General features: G+C 45.9%; 1 protein-coding gene across 2 annotated transcripts in view; it reads left to right on the plus strand.

Annotated features, from left to right (window-relative positions):
- OTUD7A (OTU deubiquitinase 7A) overlaps positions 1-17,336 on the plus strand; it is a 150,244-nt gene that overhangs the window by 41,751 nt on the left and 91,157 nt on the right. The gene's annotated exons all lie outside the window — the stretch shown is intronic.

Here is a 17,336-nt window from a genome sequence, read left to right on the forward strand (position 1 = left end):
ATTCTCTGTAAATGTTCAGCCCATTGACCTACTGGTAGAGAGAGGTAGAAGTCACCAACATTTTGAGCAACTGAGGGGTGACATGATAGAGGTTTACAAGATTATGCATGGGATAGGGAAGGTAGAGAAAGAAGTAGTTTTCTTCCTTTCTCACAGTACAGGAACTTGTGGAGATTCAATGAAATTGCTGAGCAGTCGGGTTAGAATGAATAAAAGGTAGTACTTCTTCACCCAAAGGGTGATTAACACGTGGAATTCACTGCCACAGGAGGTGGTGGCAGCTGCAAGCATAGCCAGCTTCAAGAGGGGATTGGATAAACATATGGAGCAGAGGTCCATCAGTGACTACTAGCCACAGCTTATTGTTGGAACTCTCTGTCTGGGGCAGTGATGCTCTGTATTCTTGGTGTTTGGGGGGGGGCAACAGTGGGAGGGCTTCTAGTGTCCTAACCCCCACTGATGGACCTCCTGATGGGACCTGGGGGGGGGGGTTGGTGGTTTTTTTTGGCCACTATGTGACACAGAGTGTTGGACTGGATGGGCCATTGGCTTGATCCAACATGGCTTCTCTTATATTCTTATGTTCTTGAACCTGATCCGGTATTCAACCTGGATCCAGCACAGGTTGAATGTGCGCAGTCCATGGAGTTCCTATACAAACCCATACTGCTGCATTCTGGACCAGTTGTAATTTCCAGGTAATTCTCAAGGGTAGTCCTGCAAAGAGCGAATTACAGTAGTCTAGCCTTGAGGTGACTGTTGCATGGAGTTCCGTTGCTAGGTCAGGGCGAGACAGGATGCGCCGGCAATCAAAAGCTCTGCTAGGCAAAAGCCCCACCTAGTCTCACCTGCTTTCTAAAAGCACTTGGCAGGTGCTAGGGAAATTATTGGTGGGTGCCATGGTATGTGTGGGTGCCGCATTGGAGACACCTGACCTAGAACGTACTTCTTCAGAAGCTGTGAGTGGATCCTTATTGTGCAGACTTTTTGTAAGTATGGATGCACTCATAGCAGATGTAGAAAGTGCCATGAGTATCTTGTATTTTTTCCGCTGCAGCAGTCTTAACCTGGTTACCTCATTGGAATTATTCAAGTGTGGTGTTATCTGTCTTTCGTGCCTAGCAAATGTGGGTGGATGTGCTCATGAAGTACCTTTCCTAACCATTTTCCAGGATGATTTTGATGAGTAAAAAACACATCAGTCTTAGAATGCTATCTACCCAAATTGTGAAAAGATTAGACCTGAGCTCTGCGTTAACTTTTGTCTCCATTGATGCTGTAGAAACCCATGTCCATCTCCTCATGCTAAGTCTAAAATCATCTGGTCTTGACTTTTGTCTTTCTTAGGTTTCTTACAAACACTGCTAATACAGTCCATTTTCCCAGCCCTTTATCTCTCCTTGTTGTAGCCTTTTCTTTACACTCTTTCACTCCCAGAGTATTTTTTGTTTTTCCCTTTTTGTAGATTGTTAACAGTGGCTTTCCAGCTGGTCTTTATGCAGATGTGACAACAAGAGCATACATGGTTCCCTCAGATACACAGGGGGCTGTGGCTCAGTAGTAAAGCATCTGGTTGGCATGCAAAAGGTCCCAGGTTCAATCCCCGACATCTCCAGTTAAAAGGACCAGGCAGGAGGTGATGGGAAAGACCTCAGCCTGAGACCCTGGAGAGCCACTGCTGGTCTACAATACTGCTCTTGATGGGGGAGAGAGTGTGGCTCAGTGGCAGAGCCTCTGCTTGGCATGCAGAAGGTCCCAGGTTCAGTCCCCGGCATCTCCAGTTAAAAGGATCAGGTTGTTGTTGTGGTTCAGTCACACAGTCGAGTCCGACTCTTTGCGACCCCATAGACAAAGTTACTCCAGGCCTTCCTGTCCTCCAGGCCTTCCTGTCCTCCAGGCCTTCTACCATCCTCCAAAGTCTGCTCAAATTCATGTTTGTTACGTCAGTAATGCTGTCCAGCCATCTCATCTTTTGCCGTCCCCTTCTTCTTTTGCCTTCTGTCTTTCCCAGCATCAGGATCTTCTCCAGTGAGTGCTCCCTTCTCATTGGGTGGCCAAAGTAGTAGGTAATGTGAAAGACATCAGCCTGAGACCCTGGAGAGCCACTGCCAGTCTGAGTAGACAAGACTCAACCAGAAAGAGCAACAGTCTAATTCGGTATAAGAGCAGCTTCATAGGCAACATATGAATATGAAACTCCACTTTGCCGGGGATTTTTTGACTCTGCACACTCTTCCCCTTTCTCCGCATGTCAGTGGAATCACTTGCATGGAGCAGCAGAATGAGGATTATGAATCAACCCCCAGTCACCAGAGGCTGTGCATTCTCCTTATAATATAGTGGGTACAATGCAAGGCGGAGACAAGGATGCAGTGATCATAGCTCTATGAGTTACAGCGTGGTAACGGCTGAACTAGAAGACTGCTCAACGGGGCCAACTGTATACACATCAAGGTTCCCGTGCTAGGACGCCATTGGATCATTCAAACCAGCAGGGGGGCTTGTGATTGGAGCAGGGCATCAGGAATTTGGATCCTACTCCCTATTGTTCCTGAGTCCCCAAGCTCAGTCCTCAAGGCTCCCATGTACTGCTAACCGGTACATTAGTCTACATACACAACACTCCTCAACCTCACTGCTGAAAAAAGTTTGGGCATAATGCAAAATAATTCGAAATGAGTTTGCAAACGGAGAGCCGTGGCTTCCTGGACTGCGGCCATCCAACTCGTGTTGAGTTTTCCTCTTTTGCTGCTGCCTTCGACTTTTCCTTAGTGTTGTGGGTTTTTTCCCAGTGACTCTTGTCTTCTCGTAATGTGACCAAAGTATAATAGCCTTAGTTTAGTCATTTTAGCTTCTAGGGAGAGTTCAGGCTGAATTTGATCCAGAGCCCACTGATCTGTCTTTTTTGTTGGTCCGTGTTACCCATCAAGCTTCCCTTCAGTACTACACTTCAAATGTATCAGCTTTCTTCATTGCCCCACTTGCGCACCCATATGTAGTAAAGGGGTAGACTGTGATATGAATGGCCTTGGTTGCCAGCAATACATCATAAACCAATAAAACTTTGTTAACCCCTGGGCTAGTTGGCTGCACTGCATTAGGCATGATGGAGGCCCAGATAGCAGCCACTGCCAAGTCCGCATTTTTCCATCTTAGGTGGGCAAGGCAGTTGGCTCCCTTCCTGGAGCGCGGTGACCTAGCAACGGTGATCCATGCAATGGTCACCTCGAGGCTGGACTACTGCAATGCCCTCTACATGGGGCTGCCCCTGTGCCGAACCCGGAAATTGCAGCTAGTGCAGAATGCCCCTGCCCGGCTGTTATTGGGGCTCCCAAGACGGGAGCACATTCAGCCGGGGCTCCGGGCTCTGCACTGGCTGCCAATATCTCACCGAGTTCGGTACAAGGTGCTGGTCATCACCTTTAAAGCCCTATATGGCCTAGGACCTGCCTACCTGAAGGACCGTCTCTCCCCACATGTGCCCCAGAGAGTACTGAGATCGGGAACTCAAAATCTCCTGGTTGTCCCCGGGCCAAAGGATGCCCGGTTGAAAACCACAAGGGACAGGGCCTTCTCCGTAATGGCCGCGTCCTGGTGGAACCAGCTGCCGGAAGAGGTAAGGGCCCTGCGAGACCTTGCTCAATTCCGCAGGGCCTGTAAGACAGTCCTCTTCCGGCTGGCCTACAACTAGCCAGCACTGAAACTGAGTGGAGATGTAAGACCGCCGTATGTCTTGAATGTTTTAAATATAGCTATGTGATTGTTTAGATTTTTAGTAGGTAAACTGTGAATGACTAATTTTTATCCATAATTTATATTTTTATGTTAGATTTTACATGTTGTAAGCCGCCCTGAGCCACCTGGTGGGAAGGGCGGGATATAAATCACAAATAAATAAATAAATAAATGAGCAGTTGATCTGAGAAGGCGCAATGCCATCTTTAGCAGCATTACACCCTTCTAAGTAGAACAGAGTTTGAGTCCAGTGGCATCTTGAAGACCAACAGAGTTTTAAACCCTGGACTTAAACTTTGTTCTGCCACTTCAGACCAACATGGCTACCCTTCTAAGTAATTTGAAGTCACTGGACTTTAGACCAGGGGTGTCAAACGTGTGGCCTGAGGGCTGAATCAGGCCCCTGGAGGGCTCCTATCAGGCCCCTTAGCAACTGGCTCTTGTCTGCTTCCTTCTCCCTCTCTCTTGCTTCCTTCTGCATCTCAACTTGCTTTGCAAGGCTTGCTCAATCGCACAGGAGCTAGAGAGCAAAAACTCAATTTTCTCCATTGGCTGAGGCTCCTCCCTCTGCTGGTCCCCTGGGGAAGGAAGGAAAGAGCCAGAGCTTCCTTTGCCCAGTTCCCTGGATCCCATGGGAGGAAATACAAAGAAAGCACCTTTAAGACCAACAAGTGCTAATGTTTTAAGCATGTTTTATTTTAAGTTTTAACAAAAAAAATCTTTAGTCATGTTTTTCTGTGTCCTTTTAAAAGTTTATATCACTGCTACCTAATCTTAAATAGGTACACATTGTCAGGTTGTTGTCGTGGTTCAGTCACACAGTTGAGTCCGACTCTTTGCGACCCCATAGACAAAGTTACTCCAGGCCTTCCTGTCTTCTACCATCCTCCAAAGTCTGCTCAATTTCATGTTTGTTACATCAGACCGACAAGGTCTCATTTATATCAGATCTGGCCCTCATAACAATTGAGTTCTTGGACTCGTCCTAGAATGGCACTAGAAGTTGCTTATATAGTAACGAGGATTCTTCAGATAGTCAAAACAAAGGGGGAAAAATGAGTTATTCAATGCAGCTTTTGCAGAACAAGACAACCTGATATGGAAGATCTGCCTGTTTGCCCCTTTTTACATTCCAGGTAGTTACAGTGTTCACTCACACCCCCTTCATGTTGTGATATTCCTGTTCTTCAGCTGCTGCTATTGTTGCTTTAACTGACGAAAAGGTTACCCGGGGCACTGGTGATCATCTGCAACCTTTCTAGCTCATTAATTCCATCAACAAGCTGATTATGTACTAGCAAGTGCTGGGCGATGGCTGGTTCATTTTAATAGGGAATTGTACCATCCATTATGCACTTTACCGAACTCAGGAGATGCTGGTTTGTCTGCGTCGTTTTTGTTCGTTCGGGCTAAAGAGCTCCCAGATTTTTCACAGCTGTTTCCTAACTTGGTGAATTACAGAAAATGTGGGCAGATCCGGTTAATAGTTTTTTAATAGCCCCCTCTGTTAATCCTGTTGCTGTATTTTAATGGCACCTGTTGAAATTCTCAGTCAAGTTTGGATTCTTGTTGTTTTAGACCAAAGTTTCCCAATGTGGCCTTTGTCAAAAAAGATTCTGATTGGTTGCACAGATGAAAATGTATCCTGTTAAAAGGAGGGGAAGGAGGAGATTGGATTTATACCCCACCCTTCACGTGTAGTCTCAGAGCGGCTTACCATCTCCTTCCCCTCCTCTCTCCACAACAGACACCTTGTGAGGCCGGTGGGGCTGAGAGAGTTCTTTTGAGAACAGCTCTTGAGCAGAACAGCTCTGAGAGAGTTATGACCGACCCAAGGTCACTCCACCAGGTGCATGTGGAAGAGGAGTGGGGAATCAAATCCGGTTCTCCAGATTAGAGTTGGCCACTTAACCAGTACACCAAACTGGCTCTCTTCCATCTGAAACGTTGAACAAGTACTATTAGAGTTTTATTTAACCTTGCCCCCTGACATATTTTGTGGTTGGCTCCACCTTTTGTGGCAGCCATCTTGTGAGTGGCTCTGCCTCCTCTGGCAGCCATTTTGTGATTGCACCCACTGCCCTGTATCAAAATTCCAAAGGTGCTCACAAGCTGAAGAAGGTTAGGGACTCCTGGTTTAGACATTCTGTTGATCTGTCAAAGCAAATCTGCCCCGCTTCTGACTTGCAACCCGGATGTATTTTCCCAGCCTTGGCTTGTGTTCTCTTGGATGTTTGACAGTCTCCCCTCCTTTTTGGAGAAGGGAAATCTCTTTTTTTAAAAACTCAATTCTTACCATCAAGAGGTCCAGCGTGAATGGAGGCCTAGGAACATTGCATCTAAAATGTTTATTTTCATGTCCCCAACACTCTTGTTCCCTTGCCCACACTGTTTCTATAGGTGTAAGAGCAATTTAAGCCTTGAGCCATTCTTCAGTGCAAAACCTAACAGCCTGCAATTTAATTAACAGTCTCTTCCATTTACAGAGCAGAATACTTCATCGGCCAACTAACACGTCCTGGTTTGTGCTGAACCTTGCAGATACTTCATTTGACATAGTTATACAAAAGGTGAAAAAAATCTGAACATATTACTTCCTCAGGGCCACTGCTAGTATTAATCTGGCTATGTTTACTTATTTCACATTAATAGTAATTCCATATTTAGCATTTGCCAAGAACACAGTAATTGCCCTCTTAGATTTTTATCTGGGGTCTTTTTGGCACTGCTTCCAGGTATGTAGCTATAGCAGTCAGATGGACCTGTACCCCCACCCCAAAATGTGTCTTGTCCTTATCAAAATTCCTCCCTCCCTCCCTCCCTCCCTGAGAGCCAGTTTGGTGTAGCGGTTAAGTGTGCGGACTCTTATCTGGGAGAACCGGGTTTGATTCCCCACTCCTCCACTTGCACCTGCTGGAATGGCCTTGGGTCAGCCATAGCTCTCTTATCTGGAAGAACTGAGTTTGATTCCCCACTCCTCTACTTGCACCTGCTGGAATGGCCTTTGGTAAGCCAGAGCTCTCTTATCTGGGAGAACCGGGTTTGATTTCCCCATTCTTCCACTTGCAGCTGCTGGAATGGCCTTGGGTCAGCCATAGCTTTCTTATCTGGAAGAACTGGGTTTGATTCCCCACTCCTCCACTTGCACCTGCTGGAATGTACTTGGGTCAGCCATAGCTCTGGCAGGAGTTGTCCTTGAAAGGGCAGCTTCTGTGGGAGCCCTCTCAGCCCCACCCACCTCACAGGGTGTCTGTTGTGGGGGGAGTTAATATAGGAGATTGTAAACCGCTCTGAGTCTCTGATTCAGAGAGAAGGATGGTTTATAAATCTGCAGTCTCCTTCCTTCCGCCCCCCAGCTTGCAAGAAAGAAGTCTTGGGAGGGGAAGCACACTTAAAATATTTGAAGGACATATCTTGAAACCATAAGGAATAAATGAGATACACACACAGGGCTGTGATAATCTTTAGATCTCTGGAGAGTGCACATACAGGCAGATCCAGATTAGTGTCTGTATCTGAAGTTGTGCATGATGTTGGCTGTGTTCATTCCTAGATTCCCCCCACCCCCCCATAATGTAGGATGTCTCCAGAAATGTATTTGCCTTTCCTTTTCCGGAGTTCCTTAAGGCTGGATTTTCTATGCTACTCTGTATAGCAGAGGAGATAAGGAGAAAGCAGATGCTGTCATCAATTTTGTTGGGTAATGAAATGATAAATGTCAGTCCATTTGCGTGTGTGTGTGTGTGTGTGTGTGTTTTTAAAGCTCATTATAATCTTGCAGCCAGAGAAGTGTTCATTTTACAGGGGTCTTTGAGGGGATTGTTATTTTGTTTATTAAATGCCAATTAATTTGAGGTTGGAAGCATTCTTCTCTTGCCTCTTCCTTGCACAGTGCTAATTATAGCAACGGTGGCTGTTGCTGCAACCTGACAGAACCATTGGAAGGCGCTTGCCACCATTATTACAAAACATATAGTTTTATCTTTGTAAGAACACTAATGCCATACTGAGCCCTGAAAGACTTTGGGCTGCCAGCTTCCAGGTGGTAGCTGGAGATCTCCTGGGATTACAACTGATCACCAGATGGCAGAGGTCAGTTCCCTTGGAGAAAATGGCCACTACAGGAAGTGGAGTCTATGGCTTTAGAAGAAGAAGAAGACTGCAGATTTATATATCACCCTTCTCTCTGAATCAGACTCAGAGCAGTTTACAACCTATATCTTCTCCCCCCACAACAGACACCTTGTGAGGTGGGTGAGGCTGAGAGAGCTCTCACAGAAGCTGCCCTTTCAAGGACAACTCCTGCGATAGCTATGGCTGACCCAAGGCCATTCCAGCAGCTGCAAGTGGAGGAGTGGGGAATCCAACCCGGTTCTCCCAGATAAGAGAGCTCTGGCTGACCCAAAGCCATCCAGGAGCTGCAAGTGGAGGAGAGGGGAATCAAACCCGGTTCTCCCAGATAAGAGAGCTCTGGCTGACCCAAGGCCATTCCAGGAGCTGCAAGTGGAGGAGTGGGGAATCCAACCCGGTTCTCCCAGATAAGAGAGCTCTGACTGACCCAAGGCCATTCCAGCAGGTGCAAGTGGAGGAGTGGGGAATCAAATCCGGTTCTCCCAGATAAGAGAGCTCTGACTGACCCAAGGCCATTCCAGCAGGTGCAAGTGGAGGAGTGGGGAATCAAATCCGGTTCTCCCAGATAAGAGAGCTCTGACTGACCCAAGGCCATTCCAGCAGGTGCAAGTGGAGGAGTGGGAAATCAAATCCGGTTCTCCCAGATAAGAGAGCTCTGGCTGACCCAAGGCCATTCAGCAGCTGCAAGTGGAGGAGGGGGGAATCCAACCCGGTTCTCCCAGATAAGAGAGCTCTGACTGACCCAAGGCCATTCCAGCAGGTGCAAGTGGAGGAGTGGGAAATCAAACCCGGTTCTCCCAGATAAGAGTCTGCACACTTATAACCGCTTCACCAAACTGGCTCTCAGGGAGGGAGGAAGGAATTTTGATAAGGACAAGACACATTTTGGGGTGGGGGCACAGGTCCATCTGACTCCTATAGCTACATACCTGTAAGCAGTTCCCAAAAGACCCCAGATAAAAATCTTAAGAGGACAATTACTGTGTTCTTGTCAAATTCTAGATATGGAACCAAACTGGTTCTTGCCAAACTAGACCCTATTGAAACCTTACCTTCCTCAGGTTCCACCTCCAAATCTCTCGGTATTTCCCAACTTGGAACTGGCAATCCTTGGTCAGTAGGTTTCTGGCCTTAAGGCCAGTCTTCAAGCTAGGAAACCAAGCATGTCAGGAATATATTTCTGACTCAAGTTTCTTCCTTTAGGGGGGGCTGTTACAGATCTTGTCCTTGGTGGGACATTTCTGCTTACAGGTTGCATCTTTTTCAGTATGTTTAGTGCCAGCAGTGCTCTTTTGCACTCAACAATAACTGTCACAAAAGTGGCATACTGCTATGGATTCTGGAATCAATGATTTGCCTTGTTTTTAAGAGCTGCAGCTGTTACAACTGCACCCTAGTCTTATTTAATTCAGGGATCCCCAGCTTTTTTGAGCCTGTGGGCACCTTTGGAACTCTATCACAGGACAGTTTGCACAGTCACAAAATGGCTGCCACAGAAGGTGGAGCCACTCATAAGATGGCTGCCACAGGAGGTGGAGCCAACCACAAAATGCCAAGGCCCTTCTTCTAATTCTTATATTTAAGAATGTTCGTTTGTGTATGTATATATATATGTGTGTGTATAATTTTTTTGTTTTTCTACATTTTCATGCCATTTTTCAATGACAAAAAGCTCTCAAAGGACCTTACAGCAGCAGCAAAAACATACTCCTGCCTTTTCTTCAGCCAGAGCTCCCCTGTAGGTATTGATCACCGTGTGTGTGTGTGTTTGTGTGTATGCATGCACACGGACATGTTCTTCCTCCCCTCCTATCCCCAGGCTATTTTTCCAATCAATAGCAATTTCATTCTATTTCTGGCTATCATGCGTTCCCATTTCACTACAGTATTTTAAGCACTGTGTTATTGGCCAGCTTTTTGATACTGAAAGGATGAATTAGGCTATGGAACAGAATCTGTTTCTTTGGAGAGCTGAGTGAGACTAAAAATGCATCTTGTCTCTTTGCTACGAGGCCTTCAGCGAAACCTTTTGCCTCTTGCATTTTTTTTTTTTTTTTTTTGGTTCAGGCTGTTTTAAATTTCAAGTTGTCCATCTTGTTTGCCTTCACAGCTGCAGTGCGTTGGTAGACTACTGTTGCTTCCATTTTGCAAAGAGTTGGAACAACTATAGGGGGGCTGTGAGAAGGACTGAAGGCTCAAAATTCCAGGGATCTGGGTTGTTTTGAGAGACCTAGGCAAGGCACTGCTGGGAGACAATAGCCACATACACGTTCTGAGCAAACAACTTCTGACTGTGAAGGAGTTTTCTGCTTGGGAACCCAAACCCATGAGAACTTTTAGAAGTCTTGAGAGAATCCTAGAATCATGGAAGGGGGACCTCCAGGGTCATCTAGTCCAGCCTCCTGCACAATGCAGGAAACTCACAAACGCCTCCCCCTAAATTCACAGGATCTTCATCGCTGTCAGGTGGCCATCTAGCCTCTGTTCAAAAACCTCCAAGGAAGGAGAGCCCACCACCTCCCAAGGAGGAAGCCTGTTCCGCTGAGGAACCGCTCGAACGGTCAGGAAGTTCTTCCTCTTTTGATTTAATTTCAACCCATTGGTTCTGGTCCTACCTTACGGGGCCCCAGAAAACAATTCCACACCATCCTCTATAGACAGCCCTTCAAGTACTTGAAGATGGTGATCCTATCACCTCTCAGCCACCTCCTCTCCAGCCTAAACATCTCCAGCTCCTTCAACCTTTCCTCATAGGACTCGGTCTCCAGACCCCTCACCATCTTCGTCGCCCTCCTCTGGACCCGTTCCAGCTTGTCTATATCCTCCTTAAAAATGTGGTGCCCAAAACTGAACGCAATCCTCCAGGTGAGGTCTTACCAGAGCAGAGTAAAGCGATACAATCAGGTTACGTGATCTGGACACTACACTTCTGTTGATACAGCCCAAAACTGCATTTGCCTTTTTAGCCTCCGCATCACATTGTTGACTCATGTTCACCGTAGGATCCACTAAGACCCCTAGATCTTTTTTCGCACAGTGGCTTGTTCTATCCATGGCAAACCAGGCATTTGAAGAAAGTTTTCCTTCGCTTGCTGAACCTCACCCATTTTGGTGATGACATTGCAACATTACAGTCTATTGTGATGCCTTTAGGAAGAGTCTCTTTTGCAGGGTCAAAAAAGCACCCTTTGGAGAAGGCAGACTTCTTAAGCTTATTGTGTGAAGCCCTGTGTACTGACCTGCGGGCTCTGAGTAGCAGGGGCCAGAAATCAGGCAAGGCAGGATTGTTCAGTCCAAGGCCAGGGGTCCAGAAATTAGGCAAGGCAGAGTCAGTGGCTTAGCATCTATCATACTTATTGCATTCATGCCTAACGGCCTCCCTTGGCTGTTTTTTATAGACATGCTTGCAGCCAGCTGCTCAGAAGCAATCCTGCAACTACTCACCTTTGTTATCAGTAAGCAGGTGGCATTGGGCCAGGAAGAAGACGATATTGGATTTGTATCCCGCCCTCCACTCCGAACCTCAGAGTGGCTTACAATCTCCTTTATCTTCTCCTCCCACAGTAGACACCCTGTGAGGTGGGTGGGGCTGAGAGGACTCTCACAGAAGCTGCCCTTTCAAGGACAGCTGCTGCCAAAGCTATGGCTGACCCAAGGCCGTTCCAGCAGGTGCAAGCGGAGGAGTGGGGAATCAAACCCAGTTCTTCCCAGATAAGAGGCCACACACTTAACCACTACACTAAACTGGCTCTCCATGGAGGTGTGCACTTTTCCGTTTTGTCTGTAACTGTGTTCTCAGCCTCCATCTTTGGCTCCCTAAAGGTGTGTGGGGTGATATTGGTGGGCTGGAAATGGCCAACTAAGGTTTACCTGTTGAATCAGGACTGGAGGGTATTGGTGGCTCTGTGCCATCTATTTACTATGAATCCTGACAAGCCTACAGCTCATTTTCCTGCTGGTTAACTCCTGAACTCAAGGCTGGCTACACGGGTTGCTCTTCTCCTGAGGAGTCCTCGCTATTGCTGAACCCTGGTGGGCCCATGACACCTTGTGTGAATCCATTAATCATGCTGCTATTACATGTTCTCCCTACCAGCACTTCAAATACAATACTCCATATGTACTCCATATGTTTAATGTTACATGTTTTCTAGGTAATTTTTAAAGGGTTTTTTTCTTATTGTCTCGAGAAAAACTGGAATATTGAAGGGAAAAGGGGATATCCCCTTTTCTAGGTAAATTCTAAGAAGCAAAAAAAGCCCCCAAACCTATACAAAACAAACCCCCCACCCCACCCCTGCACTATGTTTTTCATGCATTAACGTACACTTTCATTGTTGGAAAATATGAGGAATGTAAAATGAAGCTGCATTCCTTTTGTATGCTTTTCTCTTTTATTACTCCCATTTAATTTTCACTGCATATTTCATTCTTTTTATGTGACCATAAATAGCAGCTCTCAGATTTGGTTATTTCCAGCAGCAGAGGCTATTCACAGTAGCAGTAATTTTGCAATAAGTGGTTGTGAGAATTCCATGAAGTAACTAAAATATGAAAGGATGGTGATGACTCAGGGAAATCTCAGTATGCATACAGTATACCTTCTCTGCATCTGCATAGCTCTCAGTTCTCCCATATTTCTTCATTTCACCTGGGAGGGGGAGATGCAGTAATGCAAGAAAGTCATTGCTTTGTTAAATGGCCTATTTTTTTTTTAAACTGGAATGAGTTTTGTGTGCTTCCTCTGTGTACTAACTAGGAATCCAGAAAGCTGTCTGCAGCAGTGCCCAAAAGGAAGTCGGTGGCTCAGTGGTAGAGCATCTGCTTGGGAAGCAGAAGGTCCCAGGTTCAATCCCTGGCATCACCAAAAAAGGGTCCAGGCAAATAGGTGTGAAAAACCTCAGCTTGAGATCCTGGAGAGCCGCTGCCAGTCTGAGAAGACAATACTGACTTTGATGGACCAAGGGTCTGCTTCAGTATAAGGCAGCTTCATATGTTCATATGTTCTTCATATATATGTTCATGTAAGTCCTCCTTCACCCAAAGGATGATTAATACGTGGAATTCAGTGCCACAGGAGGTGGTGGCGGCTGCAAGCATAGACAGCTTCAAGAGGGGATTGGATAAGTATATGGAGCAGAGGTCCATCAGTGGCTATTAGCCACAGCATATTGATGGAACTCTATGTCTGGGGCAGTGATGCTCTGTATTCTTGGTGCTTGGGTGGGGGGGCACAGTGGGAGGGCTTCTGGTGTTCTGACCCCACTGGTGGACCTCCTGATGGCACCTGTTTTTTTTGGCCACTATGTGACACAGTGTTGGACTGGATGGGCCATTGGCCTGATCCAACATGGCTTCTCTTATGTTCAAATAAGGCCAGAAAAAGATGCATCTTACCTGTTTTCTCACTAGGGTTTGTAGAATCTTTCAGGATCAAGTGCCGTGTTCTACTGGAGAAAGTTTTCCTTCCAGATGTTTCGTTCTCAGCTGCGGAGAACATCCTCAGTGGCGTTGCAGCCGGAGCAGGCGCTCAGACCTTCTTGGCTGCAGTGCATTGCATTGCACAGCAGCCAAGAAGGTCTGAGCGCCTGCTCCGGCTGCAACGCCACTGAGGATGTTCTCCGCAGCTGAGAACGAAACGTCTGGAAGGAAAACTTTCTCCAGTAGAACACGGCACTTGATCCCGAAAGATTCTACAAACCCTAATGATGTTACCAGCCGTGAAAACCTGAAATCTTTGTTTTCTCATTGTTTGCACTGACTTAGATAGTCGCTACACAAGATACCAGAGCCTGATCCAACCAACAAAAGCGTTATTTACCTACTGCTCTAGCTTGAGAGATTTCGTCAGGTGTGGTCTATTCAGTTGCAAGCCTTATGATTGCAGTTATAACCGCTTTTTTTTTTTTTTAAGCAAAACTAACATTCTTGGGAATCAGAGTTCTTTGCCCAATTTCAGACATCTGTGTGGCATACAGAAGAGCCCAGATTCAATCCCTGGCATCTCCATTGAAAGGACTAGGTAGGGGATGAAGTGAAAGATCTCTGCTTGAGACCTTTCAGAGCAACTGTGGTCTAAGTAGATAATACTGACTTTTGATAGGCCAAGGAACTGATTCAGTATAAGGGAGTATCATGTATTCAAAACCAAATGTTGCAAACAGTATCCCTTCTAAACTGAGTTAGTGTGAGCTAGCTCACAGGTTTTTAGCCTCCGGCTCACACATTTTTGTCTTAGCTCAGGAAAAATGGCCCCAGAGCAAATTAATTTATGCAGTAGCTCACAAAGTAGAATTTTTGCTCACAAGACTCCACAGCTTAGAGGGAGTTTTGGTCGCAAAGCCTGAACTTTGTGCAATCTTACGAAGTTTATGGAGCCAATGTGTAAACAAGGATTTGAAGAAAATATCTCAGTGTTTTCATCAGGATCACATCAACCAATAAAGTCATCTTATGCAGAATTAGACACTTGGTCCATCAAGAAGAAGACTGCAGATTTATACCCCGCCCTTCTCTCTGAATCAGAGACTCAGAGCAGCTTACAACCTATATCTTCTCCCCCCACAACAGACACCCTGCCCTTTCAAGAACAACTCCTGCGATAGCTATGGCTAACCCAAGGCCATTCCAGGAGCTGCAAGTGGAGGAGTGGTGAATCAAACCTGGTTCTCCCAGATAAGAGTCTGCACACTTAACCAGTACACCAAACTGGCTCTCACTGGTCTGTGTTGTCTATTCAGACAAGGTCTGTGTTGTCTACTCAGACTGCCAGAGGCTCTCCGGGGTCTCAGGTGAAGATCCTTCACATCACCTCCTGCCTGATACCTTTTAAAACTGGAGATGATGCGGAATGAACCTGGGACCGTCTTCTTGCCAAATGGATGTGCTGTTACTAAGCTACGGGCCCCTCTGTTGTGGCAGGACCAATGTGTCTTTGACTCATTTGTGATCATGGACAGATGGCCTCTAAAAGGCCAAGACTTTATTTCTTTTTTTTAAATTTAGTCTGTCTAACAAATGAATTTTGTAATGAGACTATTTTCAGCTATATCTGTTCGTTGCAAACCAAAGTAAGATCTCAGAATTGCGTTGACAGAATGATGTCAGACAACTATAGGTTTAAAATGCAGTTATGGGATTTAATTAACCTTGGTTTGCTTTAACAAACTTTTGGTCTAGTTAGACTAAACCATTTGGTAAAATGAGTTCAACAACAGGACAGAGAGACCGAGGCCTTCCCCTGAGAAGAACATCAGAAAATTCCTGCTGGATCAGACCAGTTGAATGCCCGACTAGTCCAGCATCCTTTCTCACATAGTGGTCAACCAGTTTTTTGGCAGTTTTTTTGAACTAGGCTGCTAAACTGACCATTCACTGGTTAAAGTTTGGTGGGCTTGATAACATTGGAAGAGTCCAGTCTCCATGGAATGTAGTATTTCTGAATTCTCAGTTATATCCATAGTTTCTGTTTGAAAAAAAAACCCTTCAAAATGTACACTAAATATATGGGGTTTAATTTGTGTCAGAGTTTGTTCCCCAGATCTGTTTCTTCATACCAGAATAACTTTTGAAATACGTGAAACAGCAGAGTGTCTAAACATGTGCAGAGCGCCTTTCCTTCACCATTTTAACCCATTCTCCGACACTTATAACTAAGGATCCGATCTCTCATGTGTTACCTCTCTCTCTCTCTTAAAGAAATCAAATACTGTGAATGTGGTTTTAAAAGCGAAGGGCTAATCCTATTGCTCTCTTTAATTACCTTTGCAAAGCAGAGCAATAATCAAATTAAGCATTGGCTCCCAGAGAGGCTGACACGTGGGAGCGATGCGAGGGCAGGATTTTCAGCCATTATTTTTATGTATGTGGTATTGTGCGAGTGCCTTGCTGCCGTATTTCATAGCAAATGAAATAATGATTGTGTACCTTTGCTACTGTGGGTAGATAGGGCTGAATGCGCAGAGCATATGGGTCTCTGCTCCTGGCTTTATCTAATTGTTCCTTAGCCCCTTTGTTTTCTTCTCTGCCATCTCTGCCCCTTCTTTCCACGTTCTCTCACATTGCTGCAGTTCGTTTCAGTGCTGGTCTAAAAACTCTTGGATGCATGCAACCTGGTACAAATGAGCAGTTCACGTCCATACCTGTAAGAGAGTTTTTAATTCTAAGTTAGCTGCCTCCTCCTCCTCATACTACTCTTTTGACTCAGAGGTCTCGAACAGATCCAACCCCCACTTAAAGGCAATTACCCCTGCTAAATATTTGACAACTGCTAAGGTAGTTTTCCAATCCTCATCTACAAGGAAAAACTGGACAATTTTTTTTTCGTGATGGTAGTGGTTGTAAATTCACACAACCTATTAAAAGGGAAGACAAAAGCTCACATCAGACCAGATTTCACGCTCAGTGACTGCTGTGCTACTGAGCTGTTAAGCTGTTATGGCGCTGTAGAGCTGTTATGACAGCTTTTTGGTTTATTACCGGTTTCACCTCCCACCGAAATTTAAGTGCCTCTATCGACTGCTCTATAGTCGTAATGGTTTTAATTATTCATTGCTGAATTGTTTTAATGTTTTAAATGTTTTACTCTGCCCTGAGCCCGTTTGCGGGAAAGGGCGGAATAGAAATTAACTAAAATAAATAAAAATATGCTCTAAGTGGACCAGATCCATGTTTCCAGACTCTGCCTGAATACTGCTATGCTTACGAATTGGCCTTCCAGTGTGGCTGGCGGCACCATCTAAACCAGGGGTGTCGAACTCATTTGTTATGAGGGCCGGATCTGACATAAATGAGACCTTCTTAGGCTGGGCCACGTTGGGCCGGCCCATGTGTGTACCTATTTAAGATTAGGAAACAGATAGATGCAGACAAACACAAAGATTTTTTAAAAACACCTTAAAATAAAACATGCTTAAACATTAGCACTTGTTGGTCTTAAAGGTGCTTTCTTTGTGTCTCTCCCATGGGATCCAGGGAACTGCACAAAGGAGGCTCTGGCTCTTTCCTTCCTTCCTTCCCCAGGGGACCAGGAGGGGGAGGAGCCCCAGCCAATAGAATGAAAAGAGGCTTGCCTCAGTAGCTCTGCCGCATGAGTGAGAGAGCCTGGCAAAGCAATCTCTGCCTCCCCACCTTCCTCCCCAAGGGAGGAGCCTCAGCCAATGGAGAATACAGAGGCTTTGCACTGGAGCTCCTGTACGATTGAGCAAGCCTGGCAAAGCAAGCTGTGATGCAGAAGGAAGCAAGAGAGAGGGAGGAAGCAGATGGCAGCCAGTTGCTTGGGGGCCTGATAGGAGCCCTGGGCCTCATTTTTGACACCCCTGATCTAAACTATAAAGCCTGAGCCAACAAAGCTGAAAGAGGTGGGGAAAATTTTCCCCCATGATCTGATTCCTAGTGGTTGGGCTCCAGGCAGGCGCTTCCTGCATCAGTGCAATTAAACTAGGTGTCCTAAGCCTGCAGGCTGGAATTTG

Source organism: Heteronotia binoei, chromosome 19 (genome assembly GCF_032191835.1).
Source record: "Heteronotia binoei isolate CCM8104 ecotype False Entrance Well chromosome 19, APGP_CSIRO_Hbin_v1, whole genome shotgun sequence".
NCBI classification, from domain to species: Eukaryota; Metazoa; Chordata; class Lepidosauria; order Squamata; family Gekkonidae; genus Heteronotia; species Heteronotia binoei.